The following is a 21,555-nucleotide window of genomic DNA, read 5'->3' on the forward strand; positions in this document are numbered from 1 at the left end:
CATATATGGCACTGGGGGGGGAATATCTGGCACTGGGGGCATATGTGGCACTGGGGGGGGATATCTGGCACTGGGGGCATATGTGGCACTGGGGGGGGAATATCTGGCACTGAGGCATATGTGGCACTGGGGGCATATATAGCACTGGGGGGGGCGATATCTGGCACTGGGGGCATATGTGGCACTGTCGGGGAATATCTGGCACTGGGGGTATATGTGTACCTGGCACATGGGGGGGGGGGCTATATTTGGCACTGGGGGCATGTGAGTACCTGGCACCGTGGGGGAATATCTGGCACTGGGGACATATGTGGCACTGGGAGCACAGCCCTAGCAACAAGGACTACCTCCTAGCAACGAGCATGACACCCAGTGCATGAAACCCCTGGCAACGAGCATGACACCCAGTGCATGAAACCCCTGGCAACGAGCATGACACCCAGTGCATGAAACCCCTGGCAACGAGCATGACACCCTGAGCATGAAAACCCCTGGCACCGTGCATGGAACCAAGAGCATGAAACCCCTGGCAACGAGCATGACACCCAGTGCATGAAACCCCTGACAACGAGCAGGTATTTGAAAAGTAATTAGAAGCCTTACTGTAGGACTTAATGTGTAATGGGCATTACGGTGTGTGGCATAATGTATCACGGACATTGCGGTGTGTGTCATAATGTGTCACAGGCATTACGGTGTATGGTATACTATATCGCTGGCATTGTGATATGTGGTATAATGTCTCAGGGTCATTGCAGTGTGTGGCATAATGTATCACGGACATTGCGGTGTGTGTCATAATGTGTCAGGCATTACGGTGTGTGGTATACTATATCATGGGCATTGTGGTATGTGGTATAATGTCTCAGGGTCATTGCAGTGTGGCATAATATATAACAGGCATTGCGGTGTGTGGCATAGGGTATAACGGGCATTGCGGTATGTGTCACAGGCATTACGGTGTATGGTATACTATATCACGGGCATTGTGGTATAATGTCTCAAGGTCATTGCAGTGTGTGGCATAATGTGTCACAGACATTGTATGTGCTATAATGTATCAGGGGCAGTGCAGTGTGTAGCATAATGTATAACGGGCATTGCGATTCCTGTCATAATGTGTCACAGGCATTACGGTGTGTGGCATAATGTGTCTGGGGCATTACAGTGTGTGCATATTGTGTCATGTGCATTATTGTGTGTGGAATAATGTCTAAGGGCCATTGCAGTATGTGGAATAATGTATACTGGGCATTACTATAAGGAGGAAAAATGACAAATAATGTAAGGGGCATGAATCAGGATTATTTTTCTTTCCTGTGGTGGCCAACGTCTGGGCGTGCAGGTTGCAAAACTGGGGTATAAGGTAGTCTTTTCCTGCAATACCACGCCCATTCAAACGAAGCCACGCCCATTCCAACGAAGCCACGCCCCTTATGGTGCCCCCCCTGTAATTTTTTTCTGGATCCGCCCCTGTATACAGGTTGAGTATCCAAAATGCTTGGGACCAGAAGTATTCTGGATATCGGATTTGTCCGTATTTTGGAATAATTGCATACCATAATGAGATATCATGACGAGGGTACTCAAGACTAAGCACAGAATGTATTTATTCATATACACCTTCTACACACAGCCTGAAGGTCATTTAATACAATATTTTTTAATAACTTTGTGTATTAAACAAAGTATGCGTACATTGAGCCATCAGAACAACCTGTATGTATGTATGTATATATATTAGGGATGAGCGAGTTCGGTTCCCTGAGAACCAGCAAACACCCCCAAACTTCACGCTCCGAGTCCGGCTCTGGTTTTCCTGCCAGACTCGGAAACCAGAACGAGGCAAAATGTCATCATCCCGCTGTCGGATTCTCGCGGGATTTGGATTTCATATAAGGAGCTGTGCATCACTGCCATTTTTACTCCAGTCCTGGAGAGTGTAGTGAGGGGACGTGTCTCTAGTGTCTGTGCGGGAAAGTGGCGTAGCGCGTGGGGTGGCGACCTGCTCTTTTGTATCATCCCAGTGGTGCTGTCTTGTGCTGCATCAGTCCAGTGGTGGTGTCCTGTGCTGCCATAAGTCCAGTGCTGCTGTATAAGTCCAGTCCAGTGGTGTGGTCATGTGCAGAATCAGTCCAGTGGTGGTGTCCTGTGCTGCCATAAGTCAAGTGCTGCTGTATAAGTCCAGTCCAGTGGTGGTGTCCTGTGCTGCCATAAGTCCAGTGGCGGTGTCCTGTGCTGCCATAAGTCCAGTGGTGCTGCTGTATAAGTCCAGTCCAGTGGTGCTGCCGTATAAGTCCAGTCCAGTGGTGCTGCCGTATAAGTCCAGTGGTACTGAGGTATAAGTCCTGGGGTACTACCGTATAAGTCTAGGGGTACTGCCATATAAGTCCAGCAGTACTGCCATATACTGTAAGTCCAGCGGTACTGCCATATAAGTCCATCGGTACGGCCGTATAACTCCAGTGGTGCTGTCCTGTGCTGTATATTATTTACTCCAAATAAAGAGGTTATTAATATTTAATCCAAATAATTTTTACAGGGTTTGCCCTTTGTGGTGTAGGGGTACGCTCTCCTGTGCTGCATATTATTATAATAACTCCAAATAAAAGGGTTATTATCCAAATAATTTTTACAGGGTTTGCCCTTTGTGGTGTAGGGGTACGCTCTCCTGTGCTGCATATTATTATAATAACTCCAAATAAAAGGGTTATTATCCAAATAATTTTTACAGGCTTTGCCGTGTGTGTGTGGCTTAGGGTACGCTCTCCTGTGCCCCATATTGTTATATAACTCCAGAAAAATAATGGAGAACAAAAATTTGGAGGATAAAATAGGGAAAGATCAAGAACCACTTCCGGCTAGTGCTGAAGCTGCTGCCACTAGTCATGACATAGACAATGAAATGCCATCAATGTCGTCTGCCAAGGCCGATGCTCAATGTCATAGTAGAGGTCATGTGAAATCCAAAAAGCCAAAATTCAGTAAAATGACCCAAAAAAATATAAATTTAAATCGTCTGAGGAGAAACGTAAACTTGCCAATATGCCATTTACGACACAGAGTGGCAAGGAACGGCTAAGGCCCTGGCCTATATTCATGACTAGTGGTTCAGCTTCACATGACGATGGAAGCCCTCATCCTCCTGCTAGAAAAATGAAAAGAGTTAAGCTGGCAAAAGCACAGCAAAGAACTGTGCGTTCTAAGATGGGGTGGTATTCATGTGACCACCGGTCAGCTGACCGACAGTCACATGACCTCCTCCACGAGCCCGACGGCTCACTTTCCCGATGGTCGGCATGCCGACCAACAGGGACTATTTCCACTCGTGGGTGTCCACGACACCCATAGAGTGGGAATAGAAGTCGTGGCGACCGCAGGTCGCCACCGAGCCCGCAGCGTGGCGAGCGCAGCGAGCCCGCAAGGGGCTTGCTGCACTCGCCCCTCCCCGCCGGTCAGCCATACTACACCCCTAAGATGGTATCACAAATCCCCAAGGAGAGTCCAAGTTTGCTGGTGGTTGCAATGCCTGACCATCCCAACACTGGACAGGAAGAGGTGGCTCCTTCCACCATTTGCACACCCTCTGCAAGTGCTGGAAAGAGAACCCACAGTCCAGTTTCTGATATTCAAATTGAAGATGTCACTGTTGAAGTAGACTAGGATTAGGATATGGGTGTTGCTGGCGCTGAGGAGGAAGTTAACGAGGAGGATCTGATGGTGATGTGGTTTGTTTAAATCATGCACTGGGGGAGACAGTTGTTGTCTGTGGGGTGAATAAGCCCATTGTCATGCCTGGGCAAAATACCAAAAAGGCCACCTCTCCGGTGTGGAATTATTTATCCACAAATGTGGAGGTGCCAAGCCATCAGCTGCCTTTGTCAATCCAAAATAAATAGCGGTAAGGACGTTAACCACCTTGGAACACCCTCCCTTATACATCACCTGCTGCACATTCATCATAAGTCATTGTCAAGTTCAGAAACTTTGGGTAATAGCGTAAGCAGTCCACTGACACCTAAATGATGTGGTTTTGTTTGTTTGAATATTATTTCTCTGTGAGGATGTAAACACTGAAGGGGAGGGGGGGGGGATCTGAGGATGAGGACGACATCTTGCCACTGTAGAGCCAGTTTATGCAAGGAGAGATTAATTGCTTCTTGTTGGTGGGGGCCCAAACAAACCAATCATTTCAGCCACAGTCATGTCGCTGAAATTATTGGTTTGTTAAAGTGAGCATGTCCTGTTTATACAACATAAGGGTGGGTGGGACGGCCCAAGGACAATTCCATCTTGCACCTCTTTTTCTTCTTTGCTTTACGTGCTCTTTGGGGCCTAGTTTTTAAAAGTGCCATCCTGTGTTCCACTGCAGTGCCACTCCTAGATGTGCCAAGTGTTTGTGCCACCCACTTGGGTCACTTAGCTTAGTCGTTCAGCTACCTCATTGCACCTCTTTTTTTTCTTTGCATTATGTGCTCTTTGGGGCCCAGTTTTTAAACGTGCCATCCTGTCTGTCACTGCAGTGCCACTCCTAGATGGGCCTGGTGTTTGTGCCGCCCACTTGGGTCGCTTAGCTTAGTCATCCAGCTACCTCGGTGCAACCTTTTGACCTAAAAACAATATTGTGAGGTGTTAAGAATCGACTGGAAACAAATGTTTTGAGGTTAATAATACCGTAGGATCAAAAATACCCCCAAACTCTGTGATTTTAGCTTTTTTGATGTTGTTTTTTTAAAATCATCCAGATCTAAAACCAAAACCCGAAAGGATGGTTTTGGCAAAACCAATCCAGATCCAAATTACGAGCGGGGATCCAGATCTAAAACCAAAACACAAAAAGTGCCCGCTGCACATCTCTAATATATATATATATATATATATATATATATATATATATATATATATAATCATACAAATTCAGCACTCACTTAATATTGACACTTCAAACTGTAATTCATCTGAATTCAGGGAATGTTAGTTCCAAAATATTGCAATAGTTTGTTAAGCTGACCAGCCCCTTCACGGCCATTCCCATTTGGTCAGTCCCTACACAAATCTGAGCAATGCTCACAGGCATCTTTTGGATTTTAAATACACAGCATGCTTATATCATGTGTTTAGGCCCTGTCCCACTCTTTTAAAAAGACAGGAACCACACCCAAGCATATCAGTAAAAACACCTGGGGAATTTCTTAACATTTAATTTACATATGGACAATAGGGGTGCAAGAAAGAGTGTGACCACAAAAATTTTATATAAACAATAGGCAAGAACCCACAGCACTCATACATCCGCGGTGCCAGTGGTATTGTGACCACACTATTTAAATAAAAAAATCATACAAATTCAGCACTCACCTAATATTAACACTTCAAACTGTAATTCATCTGAATTCAGGGAATGTTAGTTCCAAAATATTGCAATAGTTTGTTAAGCTGACCAGCCCCTTCACGGCCTTCCCATTTGGTCAGTCCCTACACTGACTTACACAAATCTGAGCAATGCTCACAGGCATCTTTTGGATATTAAATACACAGCATTCTTATATCATGTATTTAGGCCCTGTCCCACTCTTTTAAAGAGACAGGAACCACACCCAAGCATATCAGTAAAAACACCTGGGGAATTTCTGAACATTTAATTTACATATGGACAATAGGGGTGCAAGAAAGAGTGTGACCACAAAAATTTTATATAAACAATAGGCAAGAACCCACAGCACTCATACATCTGCGGTGCCAGTGGTATTGTGATCACACTATTTAAATAAAAAAATCATACAAATTCAGCACTCACCTAATATTAACACTTTAAACCTATTGTTTATATAAAATATTTGTGGTCACACTCTTTCTTGCACCCCTATTGTCCATATGTAAATTATATGTTAAGAAATTCCCCAGGTGTTTTTACTGATATGCTTGGGTGAGGTTCCTGTCTCTTTAAAAGAGTGGGACAGGGCCTAAACACATGATATAAGAATGCTGTGTATTTAAAATCCAAAAGATGCCTGTGAGCATTGCTCAGATTTGTGTAGAGACTGACCAAATGGGAATGGCCGTGAAGGGGCTGGTCAGCTTAACAAACTATTGCAATATTTTGGAACTAACATTCCCTGAATTCAGATGAATTACAGTTTGAAGCGTTAATATTCGGTGAATGCTGAATTTGTATGATTTTTTAAATTTAAATAGTGTGGTCACACTGGCACCACGGATGTATGAGTGCTGTGGGTTCTTGCCTATTGTTTATATATATATATATATATATATATATCGAGAGAGAGAGAGAGGGAGAGAGAGAAATAGCTTCTTTAGGGGCGCCTATTCATATTGCTTTCTATGGGTTTGTTCTTTTCACAGTCAAAAAGGTCTTAAATTTACATTTTGATCTTATATTTAGTCCAAATACCACGGTAAGTAATTTGTTGAGTACAACCAAGATTAATATTTACAAGATATAAACATATGTATTAAAAAACATGTAGAAATACATATATGATACTAGGTGCTTCATCGCGCCCTACGGGCGCTCTTCACACCGTCGCAAGGGGCTACGCCCCCTTAACCCTTGCATGCCTTTCTGGGGTTTAATATTTGTATTATATGGAGTATTACCTGCATTCCTTTGTTAGTGGTTAAATATTGCACAATGAAAGGGCGTGCGATGGTGAAGGAGGCGCAGCCCCTTGCGACGGCGTGAACAGCACCTGCAGGGCACGATGTACAGAATGTAGCGGGTGCGGGGGGGACTGCGGATGGTGTCTGTAGATGCTGCGGGTGGAGGGGAGGCAGAAGTGGGGGTGGGGCCCGGATGGGGAAGGTTCGGGAGGTGCTGCGCGTGGGGGAGGGGCAGAGGAGTGGGGGATGCAGATGGGGGAGGGGTCCGGAGGCACTGAAGGTGGGGGAGGGGCAGGGGTGCCACGGGTGGGAGAGGGGCAGGTGTGGGGATGTTGTGGATGGATGAAGGGTTCCGGAGGTGCTGTGGGATGGGAAGGGACGGGAGTGTCGGGGCTGGGGTAGGGGACCGCAGGCACCATGGGTAGGGTAGGGGCAGGTATGGGTGTTGCGGCGGATGGGAAAGGAGGTCCGGAGGTGCTGCAGGTGGTGGAGGGGCAGGTGCGGGGGTGCCATTGGTGGGGGAGGGGTGGGTGAGGGGGGGACCGCTGATGGAGGAGGGTGTCTGCAGATGCTGCGGGTGGAGGGGGGCAGGTGTGGGGGGAGACATATAAGGGGGGTGAATGGTGGAAGGGGCCTGGAGGTGCTGTGGGTGGTGAAGGGGTGGAGGAGTGGGAGCCACGGGTGGTGTAGGGGGTCTGGAGGCACAGCATGTGGGGGAGGGGTGGAGTGCCGCATGTGGTGGAGGGGAAGGTGCGGAGGTGTGGTGCATTGGGGAGAGGTCTGGAGGCGCTGCGGGTACTGTATATGCCATAAAAGGTAGTTGGAGGGTATGCAGTAACAGGGCCAGGACAGGGGTGACAGGGTCAGTACAGGGTTGACGGGGCCAGGACAGGGGTGACAGGGTCAGAACAGGGGTGACGGTGCCAGGACAGGGGTGACGGGGCCAGGACAGGGGTGACGGGGCCAGGACAAGGGGGTGCGGGGCCAGGACAGAAATGATAGGGACAGGATAAGGGTGACAGGGCCAGGATAAGGGTGAAAGGGCCAGGATAAGGGTGGCAGGGCAAGGCCAGGGGTGACAGGGACATGACAGAACACAGGGCACGGGAGAGATTGGTATTTGGGACAAAACAGTGGTGACAGACAGATGTGTCTTACCGGAGTCACTGCTGCTGGCTGCTGCTGTTCCACTCCAACCTGTTGGGATCTGCTGCTGCTGGAGACTTGGCATGGCTGACTCTCTCAGGCTGGATTCCTGCTTCCTCTGCCCGTCCGCATCCCTCCCCCCCTCCTCAGTCACACACCGCAGACCTCGCGCAGCTGCCGGGCACTGTGGTAAGGGGAGACTGGGAGTGACTGGTTAGCTCCCAGGAGACGCTGCGGCTGGGGGGAGGAGTGGGTCAGAGCCTGCAAGCAGCTCGGATTTCTGTAGCGCTACCCGCCAGCTAAAGTGTGTGAAGGAGCTGGGTGCACCTCACTGCGGGTGGCAGTGCTGCAGCTAGCGGTGGGGTTGCTGGGGCTGGAGATAACAGAGGCAGTACGGAACCTGCACAGCGGCAGGTGCCCCACTAAACTGCAGCTAAGAAGCGTGGAGTGTGCCAGAAAGTGACGCTCCTCCGCACCAGAGAGACCCTGCTGAGTATGCCGATGTGGGGGGTCAAGCACACAGTGAGCCGGTGCCCGTCTGTCTGTATGACATACCCTTCACACACCCCCATACCTCCCAAATGTCCCGATTTTCGCGGGACAGTCCCATTTTTTGGGGTCTGTCCCGCTGTCCCACCCGCGGGTCACAGTGTCCGGCGGTGGGGGGGGGGGAGGGGCAGTTGGAAAGTTCCTGTACTCGCTGTTCTGCTTAGCAGAGCAGCGGTGAATAGTGGAGACAGAGGGAGAGGGGGCATCAGGGGGTACGGATTAATGGGGGGGTTCCAGCAGCAGAGCCGGATTAAGGTGGGGGGGGGGCAGGGGATACGTACCGTTGGCCCCACAGTTTTAGGGGGCCCCCCGGCTGGAGTAGCTCTGTTCCAGCTCAGAAGCTCCCCCCCCCCGTCCTGCCAGCAACAGCGGCAGCATTTGTGCTACAGTCAGCACACGCTGCTGCGTATTGGCATGTCTGTGGTCTTCTCCCTGTGCGGGTGTGTAGGGGGGAGCGACCACCTCCTCTGGATTTAGCCCTAGCTGAGGGGCCAAAATCCCATCAAAAAAATAAAAATAAAAATCTAAATTTGCATAAGGGGGCGTGGCCACCCGGGGCGCGATTAGGCCACGCCCCTAACCCACAGCAGGCACAGCAATGAGATAGGGCTCCCCTGTCACAAGTGCCCTGGGCCCCCCGGACTCATAATCAGCCCCTTGGAGCATGGCAGCAGCTCACAGAGCGCTGGGCATGCTCCCTCACTGACGAAAACGGGGCCCTCCCGTGAAGCCACGCCCCCTTTTCGCCGAGTGTGTTTCCCTCCTTCTGCCTGGATAAAGCTCCTGCAGAAAGCTGGGAGGTCTGCACCCCTGCCTGTGCCATGCCTAATGCCCATGCTATCTGCTTCTGCTCCTAGTCTCCTGTAGATTTGGCCAGATCTCTGTGACTCATTTGACTAACTCCGCCCAGTGTTGTAACAGCGTTAGCAAATGAATCACAAGGTCACAGAATAGGGCTATTATATAGGAGATTGTGTAAAATTACTCAATAAACAGTGTATATTAAAAATCAGTTTCCTTTCATTTCTGGATCTGAGTGATCAATCCGTACAACTCCAGCGCGTTTTGTCATTCAAGACTTCATCAGGGGTATAACAAAACAACTAAACATATTATCCATACATCATGGTAGAGGATTAAAACAGGAGACATGTTTTTACATAGTTGACATATAAATCAAATCAAATCAAATCTAGTTCAGAGGACAAGATGTACAGTTGGTTGGTATATTAGGTTATTAATCCAATACTGTTACTAAAATAAGCTCTATCCATAATATACATTTTTTAGTATAGTTATAAATGTAATTTTTTTAAATTCAAATTTTTTAAAGATCAAATAAATGAGTAATTTTATACAATACGAGTTATGCCACATTGCAGTGGCCTTAGTACGACTTATGCCACATTGCAGTGCCCTTAGTACATGTAATGCCACATTGAAGTGCCCTACTAACTCAGTTAGTTATAGGTCACTTTGGGAGCTTCTGTGAAAGGCTGAGGACCTTTGTCAGTGTCTTCTATGAACACAAATTGTGTGACGGTTACTGGTCTGTGGTCATCCTACTGTAATTATTATTATTATTATTATTATTATTATTATCATCCTTTATTTATATGGTGCCACAAGGGTTCCACAGCACCCAATTACAGAGTACACAAACAAATAAACAAAACAGTGAACAGCAACTATAGGTGCATACACACAGAAAGATTTTAACTACGAGAGATTTTGACTGAGCGTTTTCCTTTGAATTGGCAGTAGGAGATTTTGACTAACTTTTCCAGCGATTTTGACTAAGTGTGCAAGTGATTTTGGCTATGGGCGATATTGGCTAACTCATTTAAGCAATGGGATGCTTTTTCTTTTCCAGCGACCTAGCCAAAATTGACTTGACTGCACAGTCTATTTTTAGCAGCGATAGCGACCTGGCAGGGATGTGCCTCGCTATCGCTGGCTGTGTACACACAGAGCGATATGCACTAACTTTCTGAGCGATTTTGACAATATAGACAAAATCGCTCAGCTATATCGCTCCGTGTGTATGGACCTTTACAGTTGAAGACAATATAGGACAAGGACAGGGTAAATAAACATAGCTACATCAGCAGATGACACTGAAATAAGTATCAGGGTGGCAGAAAACCGCAGAAATTGGTGCAGTTGAAGACTATTCAAGTAAGAAAAGGATAAGCACATGAGGGAAGAGGGCTCTACTCATGAGAGCTTACATTCTAAAGTGGAGGGGTAGACAGACAGGGGTGACACAGACGGGGTCACAGAAAGCGTGGAACAGAGGGCTTAGGATGAGAGACAGCTGGGTTTGGTGAAGAAATGGGTCTTGAGAGCCTGTTTGAAGTTTTGTAGAGAGGTGGAGAGTCTGAGTAGAAGAGGTAGGGAATTCCAGAGAAAGGGTGAAGCACGTGAAAAATCTTGGAGGTAGGAGTGGGAGGAAGCAATCAGTCGGCGTGCATTAGCAGAGTGAAGAGGACGAGTGGGAGTGTAAAGGGAGATAAGGTCAGAGATGTAAATGGGAGAGGAGATGTTTGAAGGCTTTGTGAGTGTGAGAAGCTTGGAATGGATTCTAAAAGGGAAGGGAAGCCAGTGAAGGGATTTTAGGAGAGGGGAGGTGGACATACTGTGTTTGGTGAGGAAGATGAGCCGGGCAGCAGCATTGAGAATAGATTGAAGTGGAGAGAGGTATTGTCAGGGATGCCAGTCAGGAGGAGATTATAATAGTCCAGTCTGGAGATGACCAGTGAGTATATAAGAGTCTTAGTAGCATCCTGGGTCAGAAAGGGTCTGATCCTGGAAATATTTTTTAGATGAAAATGGCAGATTTGTGAGAGGTGCTGAATGTGTGGTTTGAAGGAGAGGGAGGAGTCAAGGATTACTCCAAGACAGCGCACTTGATGGCTAGAGGAGATAGTAGTGCCATCAATAGATAATGAAATTGTGGGAGGTGAGGTTATGCAGGAGGGAGGGAAGATGATCAGCTCGGTCTTAGACATGTTAAGTTTAAGAAAGCTGGGACATCCAAGAAGAGATAGCAGAGAGACAGTTGGAGATACGAGTGAGGAGAGTGGGAGAGAGGTCCGGGGAGGAAAATTAGATTTGAGTGTCATCAGCATAGAGATGATATTGGAAGTCAAAAGAACTAATGAGCTCACCTAATGAGGACGTATATAGAGAGAAAAGGAGAGTACCAAGGACAGAACCTTGGGGTTACACCTACAGTTAGTGTTAGTTAGTAATAAACCATAGTACACACAAGTCCAAAGTCAGAATGTGCTTCCATGGGACAGTTTAATTGTCACAAGATCTGGAACTTCCTGGCCCTTTTTTCCAGAGTTTGCTAAGAGAGTGCCCCTCACTTCTGTAAGGTATTAGGTTGGTTACACATTGGCATTAGGAAAACAACATGCACTCTGTGCTTACCCTTGTGGTGGGGATGTCAATCCAGGCCACTCCAACTCCATTGCCTCCAATACAGTCAGTTGCAGTCAGTGGTGCAGGTAAAAATATTTTCTTAGTTGTACTGAGTGTGCCAAACAATGGGCGTGGTCACGTGTCATGACCACATGGCACTAGGGGGAGTGGCTACATTACACTAGGGGTGTGGTCACACAGCATATTCCCTTTTCTTTGCACTCTGGAGGCAAGGCTAGAAATATACAGTAATGCCTCCAGTCTAATAGAAATATATAGTAATAACCCCAGTATAATAGAAATATATTGTAATGCCCCCAGTATAATAGAAATATATTGTAATGCCCCCAATTAAATAAAAATACATAGTAATGTCCCCAATATAAAAGGAATATATATTGTAGTAGTGCCCCGGTATAATAGAAATATATATTAGTGTCCCACATTACAATACAAATATATATATAGTAATGCTCCATAATAATAGACATATATAGTAGTGTCCACATTATATTAAAAATAATTACCCCACACAGTGAAGCCAGCAGCCCAGCCTGTGAAGAACAAAGGCCGCTCAGTGCCGATGCGTCACTCGAGCCAAGTAAAGGAAAACAGCTGGACACTGCAGGAAAAGGCGCCCAGGCCAGTCCCCAGGCTCCTCTGTCCGTACCAGCCATGGCCGCCAGGAGAGGAAGCATGATGTGATCTTATGACGTCACCATCGCGCTCCCTGTAGCCCTGACAAAGTGGGAGGCGCCTTCATGCTGCTGAACACCATGGTCTTGTTGCTCAGCAGCGGAACACCATACACTAATCAAACCACTGTCATCTGGACCAGTGTAGGAGTTCATCTTTACATGCCAGTTTCAAGGGCTTCCAGCACACGTCAGCATGGGCATTCTCCTCATACAAACTGGTAATATACCAATATCTAGAAAAACGTTGTCATCCGTATTGATTTAATAGCAATATATTCATCCCTCATATGCCTCCTGAGACTGGTCTTTCCAGCAATAGACTGACAATTTCTTTACTGTTTTTTTTTCTTTCTGAATATGAATATAGGTGTCCAGTTGTTGATACCACCTTTATATGAATTGATGCATATTTTTATGCTGCTACATGTGTATTGTGTGTTGTTGCTGAATATGTGTATTGTGTGTTGATGTTTTAAATACTTGTTATTAAATATCTGTTATTTTATCAAGCGGCGCTATTCCTAATTTTTATAGTACCTTTAGCATTATTTTTCCGTCCAGAATTTTCTATTTAGTGTAAGCATACAGTAAGCTTTGAGTCTGACACACATTTTGCTGCGCCACCTTCGGGTCAGGTAACATATTTGCAAATATGACATTTGTTTGCAAAATGATTAATATTATTGACAATTAAAAATAATGACTGAAAAATTCATAGCACAGCAAATATAGCAAGTTACATTAGTAATATTCCTAAACAAGATATAATTACTAGACCAAACTTATAGTTACTGAATTGACTTATTAAATAAGTATGGCAGTTAAGACTCTTTATCTAATTATTGGTAATAGTACATGACATAAAAAATTATACTCAAACAATGGCAGGATGAAGATAGATTACTGTACATTAGGGAACTGGTGCATAGTTGGAAATAAATTCAACCGCATCTATGCGAGTCCCTGGTTTGTTACTACTTATCATCACCTGTACTATACTAGTTGATGAAGATACGCTTCCAAACAGAACTATTTGTGCATTACATACTGTAGTATGCATTCTCTGTACTTCGTCTACTGTATGTGAGGACACCCCGACACAACCCATTTCTGCCTCTTAGACTGTATGCGTGGATGTGACCATAGTACATACCACTCTACATCACCCATTTTTTACAGGTAGCACAGTGCAAGTTCATACTCGTTCAACTCTGTATCAGCCCTAGACAAACTGTAAATGTATACCAGTGTCCTGTTAGAGTACATCTCCAACAAAATATTAAAATTAGAGATGAGCGGTCTGGATTCCAAGGAAACTGAACCGCTCCAAACACTGGGGATTCAAGTTCACCCTGCCAGACTTGGTTCCCACATCAAGGCCACATGAAGGATTTCTTGCAGGACTTGTATCCCATATAAAGCGCCGCTGCCGGGATTCTGAGCCATTTCACTGATGCACGCTGCTGTTTGCTGAACTATACTTTGCTGTTTTGGCTGTGCTGTATCCAGAGACTCCAGACTATATGGCTGTGTAGTACAATGACTGTGTATATAGGGACACACTGCTGTATGCTTAGTTGTACTCTGCTGTTTTGGCTGTGCTGTATCCAGAGACTCCAGACTATGTGGCTGTGTAGTACAAGGACTGTGTATATAGGGACACACTACTGTATGCTTAGTTGTACTCTGCTGTTTTGGCTGTGCTGTGTCCAGAGACTCCAGACTAAGTGGCTGTGCAGTGTATAGTGACTGTGTATATAGGGGCACATTGCACGCTGCTGTATGCTGCGCTATACTCTGATTAGCTGTGTATGTGTCCAGAGACCCCAGATTCACAAGTGGCTGTGCAGTGTATAGTGACTGTGTATAAGGGCATGCTGCTGTATGCTGTGCTGTACTCTGCAGTCAATTTTACTGTTTGGTTCACGTGTATCTATAAGCCCTGTGATCCATGCAGTTTGAACCGAGCTACAAGTAAAAAAATAGAAAAATAAGAAAAATGTATATCTATTTTTTGTACTGTTTGGTGTGCTTTAACCTATGCACTTTGTTTATGTGTATCTATAAGGCTGGTTATCCACACAGTTTAAACTGAACTGCAAGTTAATGAAACAGAAAAAAATATCTATCTATCTATCTATCTATCTATCTATCTATCTATCTATCTATCTATCTATCTATCTATCTATCTATCTATCTATATTTTGTTTGTATTGTTTGGTGCACTTTACCCTAGTGAGCTTTGTTCATGTACATCTATAAGCCCTGTGATCCATGCAGTGTGAACCGAGTTGCAAGTAAAAAAATAGAAAAATATATACAGTAACTATTGTTTGTGCTGTTTGCTGTGCTTTAACCTAGTGCGCTTTGTTCATGTGCTCTATAAGGCCACTTGTCCACACAGTTTGAACCGAGCTGCAAGTTAATGAAACAGAAAAAAATAAAATTATACAGTGCATCCGGAAAGTATTCACAGCATTTCACTTTTTCCACATTTTGTTATGTTACAGCCTTATTCCAAAATGGAATAAATTCATTTTTTCCCTCAAAATTCTACACACAATGGGGGTCATTCTGAGTTGTTCGCTCATTAGTTTTTTTCGCTACGGAGCGATTAGTCGCAAACTGCGCATGCGCAATGTTTGCAGTGCGCCTGCGCCAAGTAAATTAGCACAAAAGTTTGGTATTTTACTCACGGCCTAACGAAGATTTTTCATCGTTCTGGTGATCGTAGTGTGATTGACAGGAAGTGGGTGTTTCTGGGCGGAAACTGGCCGTTTTCTGGGAGTGTGCGGAAAAACGGTGACGTTTCTGGGAAAAACGCGGGAGTGGCTGGAGAAACAGGGGAGTGTCTGGCCGAACGCTGGGTGTGTTTGTGACGTCAAACCAGGAACTAAACTGACTGAACTGATCGCAGTGTAGGAGTAAGTCTCGAGCTACTCAGAAACTGCTAAGAAATTTCTATTCGCAATTCTGCTAATCTTTCGTTCGCAATTCTGCTAAGCTAAGATACACTCCCAGAGGGCGGCGGCTTAGCGTGTGCAATGCTGCTAAAAGCAGCTAGCAAGCGAACAACTCGGAATTAGGGCCAATACCCCATAAGGACAACGTAAAAAAAGTTTTTTGCAGATTTTTGCAAATTTATTAAAAATAAAAAACTAAGAAATCACATGTACATAAGTATTCAAAGACTTTGACATGAAGCTCAAAATTGAGCTCAGGTGCATCCTGTTTCCACTGATCATCCTTGAGATGTTCCTACAGTTTAATTGGAGTCCACATGTGGTAAATACAGTTGATTGGACATGATTTGGAATGGCACACACCTGTCTATATAAGGTCCCACACTTGACAGTGCATGTCTGAGCACAAACCGAGCATGAAGTCAAAGGAATTGTCTGTAGACCTCTGGGACAGGATTTTCTCAAGGCACAAATCTGGGGAAGGGTACAGAAAAATATCTGCTGCTTTGAAGGTCCCAATGAGCACAGTGGCCTCCATCATCCGTAAATGGAAGAAGATCGGAACCACCAGGACTCTTCCTAGAGCTGGCCGGCCATCTAAACTGAGCGATCGGGGGAGAAGGTCCCTAGTCAGGGAGGTGACCAAGAACCCGATGGTCACTCTGTCAGAGCTACAGCATTCCTCTGTGGAGAGAGGAGAACTTTCCAGAAGGACAACCATCTCTGCAGCAATCCAAGCATCAGGCCTGTATGATATGATAGAGTGGCCAGACGGAAGCCACTCCTTAGTAGAAAGCACATGGCGTCCCACCTGGAGTTTTCCAAAATGCATCTAAAGGACTCTCAGACCACGAGAAACAAAATTCTCTGGTCTGATAAGACAAAGATTGAACTCTCTGGCATGAATGCCAGGGGTCATGTTTGGAGGAAATCAGGCACCGCTCATCACCAGGCCAGTACCATCCTTACAGTGAAGCATGGTGGTGACAGCATCATGCTGTGTGGATGTTTTTCAGCGGTAGGAACTGGGAGACTAGTCAGGATAGAGGAAGGGATGAATGCAGCAATGTACGAGACATCCTGGATGAAAACCTGCTCCAAAGCGCTCTTGACCTCAGACTGGGGCGACGGTTTATCTTTCAGCAGGACAATGACCCTAAACAGACACCCAAGATATCACCTCTGTGAATGTCCTTGAGTGGCCCAGCCAGAGCCCAGACTTGAATCCGATTGAACATCTCTGGAAAGATCTGAAAATGGCTGTGCACTGACGCTTCCGTCCAACCTGATGGAGCTTGAGAGGTGCTGCAAAGAGGAATGGGTGAAACCACCCAAAGATAGGTGTGGCAAGCTTGTGGCATCATATTCAAAAAGACTTGAGGCTGTAATTGCTGCCAAAGGTGTACCAACAAAGTATTGAGCAAAGGCTGTGAATACTTATGTACATGTGATTTCTTAGTTTTTTATTTTTAATAAATTAGCAAAAATCTCCCAAAAACTTTTTTTTAAGTTGTCATTATGGGGTATTGTGTGTACAATTTTAAGGGAAAAAAATTAATTTATTCCATTTTAGAATAAGGCTATAACATAACAATATGTGGAAAAAGTGAAGCGCTGTGAATACTTTCCGAATGCACTGTTGCCAAAAGATGATGAGTTTCATTTGGATGGAGAATGGCCCTCTATACTGCAGTGATATATTGTAGTGCAGTTGTGGAGTACTGAATGTGACGTTCTGTGGTTCATACAAAAACAAGTAACATCTGGCCCACCTCTATGTGTCTTACATATTATGGCTTCCATGCTTAAGAAGTTGTATCACACTGAAAAAACTTATCTTCGGAATCCCATGCCATGTCCATAGTGGCTAAACAGAATTGCTTAGCCACTGCGGAATTTACTTTGATGCTGCGTAGCATAGTATTAGTGTACAAATATTATATGTAACCCTTTCTCACCAATGTTAGGCATGGAAGGGTGATGGACTTTGGTCTGCTTGCCAACTAGCTTCTTATGAAACCCAATCGTTGCATTAATGTTACTGCTCTAAGAAGTTAATGATATCTTTCAGCTGTTTTTTATTCAATCAGGCCCTTTAAAAGCTGTGCTTGGTTTTAACATAAGGAAGAAAATCCAGCAAGCTTTAGTCAGTACTTCATTTGCTCTCAGTTCAGGAGGACTTCACTTCATGTTGTCATACTTTTCACTCATCAATAAAGAAAACAGGAATCTTAGCTGCATGTAATCAGACAGCTGTATTGATTCTGATATAAGTAAAAAAAATTATATATATATATATATATATATATAGAGAGAGAGAGAGAGAGAGAGAGAGGGAGGGAAAGGGAGAGAGAGAGTACGGGCACTTACATAGTGGCGTTGTCACCCTCCCAAGAGCTCACACCTTTTTGAGGTGAGGGAGGGTATTGTTTACCACCAAGACCACTGTTGTAGGGACTGTTGATGTTTCTATGTTTTTGGCAATTGTAATCGAACCAGTGTATACTATTTTATGTATTTTTAATAACTGTTCAAATATTGTTAACCACTAAATCAGCCTTTGGGCTTCTATTTGTTGGGTGATTTTTTGGTGTGAGGGTATGTCATTATAGGTACCCCTATTCCATACATCAGAGACTGGTTCTGTACATTTTGGAACTGGATATAGCGCACCAAGGAAAAACATCACATATTGCTATCACGTTATTGGTTCCTGATGATAACAGAGGTTCCTCCTGGGGTGCTGCTGAGAGAAATGCGCAGATTAAGGACATTTTTTTTTTGTAATATATATATATATATATATATATATATATACAAACAGGAAGTTCAGCACTCACCAAAGCAAGCTCACTTATTTTCACAACATCAATAAATAAATGATGGGGGTTTAGTTAGTGAATTGGCCAATGCATGGAAGCGAGCGGTTTGCAGGCTTCCGTGCATTGGCCAATTCAATAACTAAACATTAACGAAGCATTAACTAAGCATTCAGGTTATAAAATCAATGCGAGTAAAACTGAAGTGTTGAATTTTTACATTCCTGGCCCGATTAAGCTCTTTTGGAAAATTCCTTTCCATTTCAATGGCTCAAACAAAAAATTAAATATTTAGGTATTTTCCTAACACATTGGGGTAAATTTACTAAGATTCGTATTTTCCCGTTTAAGGTCAAAGTTCAATCACGAATGACATCGAAAGTGTAAAACTGCAACTTTTTGAATTTATTACGACTAATTTACTAAGCTGTCGTATTCGGATTTATCTTTTGTTCCGATGTCGATGTCATTCGTGTTTTTTTTTTTATTTTTACGGCAGTGATTAGCAAAACACTGCCGACTTTTTAAATATGAATCTCGGCCGGATCTGTGTGATCCGTGCTGGGGTTCATTTTTTTTTTTTTTTTTAAATTAAACCCTGTAAAATCACAAAAAAAAAAATGTGTGGGGTCCCCCCTCCTAAGCATAACCAGCCTCGGGCTCTTTGAGCCGATCCTGGTTGCAAAAATATGGGGGGAAAAATGACAGGGGTTCCCCCATATTTAAGCAACCAGCATCGGGCTCTGCGCCTGGTCCTGGTTCCAAAAATACGGGGGACAAAAAGAGTAGGGGTCCCCCGTATTTTTAAAACCAGCACCGGGCTCCACTAGCTGGACAGATAATGCCACAGCCGGGGGTCACTTTTATATAGTGCCCTGCGGCCGTGGCATCAAAAATCCAACTAGTCACCCCTGGCCGGGGTACCCTGGGGGAGTGGGGACCCCTTCAATCAAGGGGTCCCCCCCCCAGCCACCCAAGGACCAGGGGTGAAGCCCGAGGCTGTCCCCCCCATCCAATTGGCTGCGGATGGGGGGCTGATAGCCTTTTGTCAAAATGAAAAGATATTGTTTTTAGTAGCAGTACTACAAGTCCCAGCAAGCCTCCCCCGCATGCTGGTACTTGGAGAACCACAAGTACCAGCATGCGGCGGAAAAACGGGCCCGCTGGTACCTGTAGTACTACTACTAAAAAAATACCCAAATAAACACAAGACACACACACCTTGAAAGTAAAGATTTATTACATACATCCACACAAACATATACACATACTTACCTTATGTTCACACGCAGGTCGGTCCTCTTCTCCAGTAGAATCCAAGGGGTACCTGTTGAAAAAATTCTTCTCACCAGATCCAGGGTCCCAGGCTCCTCGTAGCATCCTTTTGTAATCCCCGTACTTGAATAAAATAACAAAACGGAGACCCGAGCCACGAACTGAAAGGGGCCCCATGTTTTCACATGGGACTCCTTTCCCCGAATGCAAGAAACCCACTCTGACTTCTGTCTAAGTGGGTTTCTTCAGCCAATCCATTGTAACCAATGGTGGGAACTTTCTGCTCAGCGGTGACGTCACTTTAGGTCAACCGCAGGGCAGAAAGTTCCCACCATTGGTTACAATGGAGCGCATAGGCGCTACATTGTAACACTGCCGTGTGCCGCCTGTCACTCAGTACAGGAGCACACGGCCGATCAGGAGAGTGCTACAACGTGGCGCTCCCTGATTGGCTAAAGAAACCCACTTAGACAGAAGTCAGAGTGGGTTTCTGGCATTCGGGGAAAGGAGTCCCATGTGAAAACATGGGGCCCCTTTCAGTTCGTGGCTCGGTTCTCCGTTTTGTTATTTTATTCAAGTACGTGGATTACAAAAGGATGCTACGAGGAGCCTGGGACCCTGGATCTGGTGAGTAGAATTTTTTCAACAGGTACCCCTTGGATTCTACTGGAGAAGAGGACCGACCTGCGTGTGAACATACGGTAAGTATGTGTATATGTTTGTGTGGATGTATGTAATAAATCTTTACTTTCAAGGTGTGTGTGTCTTGTGTTTATTTGGGTATTTTTTTAGTAGTAGTACTACAGGTACCAGCGGGCCCGTTTTTCCGCCGCATGCTGGTACTTGTGGTTCTCCAAGTACCAGCATGCGGGGGAGGCTTGCTGGGACTTGTAGTACTGCTACTAAAAACAATATCTTTTCATTTTGACAAAAGGCTATCAGCCCCCCATCCGCAGCCAATTGGATGGGGGGGACAGCCTCGGGCTTCACCCCTGGCCCTTGGGTGGCTGGGGGGGGGGACCCCTTGATTGAAGGGGTCCCCACTCCCCCAGGGTACCCCGGCCAGGGGTGACTAGTTGGATTTTTGATGCCACGGCCGCAGGGCACTATATAAAAGTGACCCCCGGCTGTGGCATTATCTGTCCAGCTAGTGGAGCCCGGTGCTGGTTTTAAAAATACGGATGACCCCTACTCTTTTTGTCCCCCGTATTTTTGGAACCAGGACCAGGCCCAGAGCCCGATGCTGGTTGCTTAAATATGGGGGAACCCCTGTCAATTTTTTCCCCATATTTCTGCAACCAGGATCGGCTCAAAGAGCCCGAGGCTGGTTATGCTTAGGAGGGGGGACCCCACGCAATTTTTTTAAAAAAAATAACCACTTTCCCACCCCTTCCCACTGATATACATGCACGGATCTCATGGATCCGTGCATGCCTATCCAATCACGGATATAAAAAGCAGGTCTGTTTTTTTTTTGCACTTTTTTACGAGTTGTAATTTTTCACGGCAGTGTTTTTTTTTTTTTTTTGCTTTGCACTTCTTAGTAAATGACCGAGATTCATACTTAAACAGCCGCGTTTTGACCGATGGTGTATTCATTCGTATTTTTTTGGATGACCTTCCAAAAAAATACGAATGCCCTCATCACTGCCGTGATTTAAGTTTAGTAAATGACCGAGATGACACTTTGAAGAAAAAACGGCATCTCGGTCAAAATCGGGACCTTAGTAAATTTACCCCATTGTCACTATCAACTATATCAAGCTAATTTCCCTAGACTTTTAGACCAAATTAAATCGGACTTGTCTTCTTGGTCTAACCTCTTTATTTCCTGGATAGGCATGGTGAATTCGGTGAAAATGAACGTGCTCCCTCGGGTACTGTACCTATTCCAAACTCTTCCGATATTTATCCCTCCATCTGCCTTCAAATTCTTACAGTTTTACATGTCACAATTTATATGGGCAAACAGGCGTCCCCGAGTCCGACTAAAACTATTACAGCACCCCACCTGTAGTGACGGTCTGGGCATCCCAGACTTTAGAAGATATTATT

This window comes from Pseudophryne corroboree, chromosome 1 (genome assembly GCF_028390025.1).
Source record: "Pseudophryne corroboree isolate aPseCor3 chromosome 1, aPseCor3.hap2, whole genome shotgun sequence".
NCBI classification, from domain to species: Eukaryota; Metazoa; Chordata; class Amphibia; order Anura; family Myobatrachidae; genus Pseudophryne; species Pseudophryne corroboree.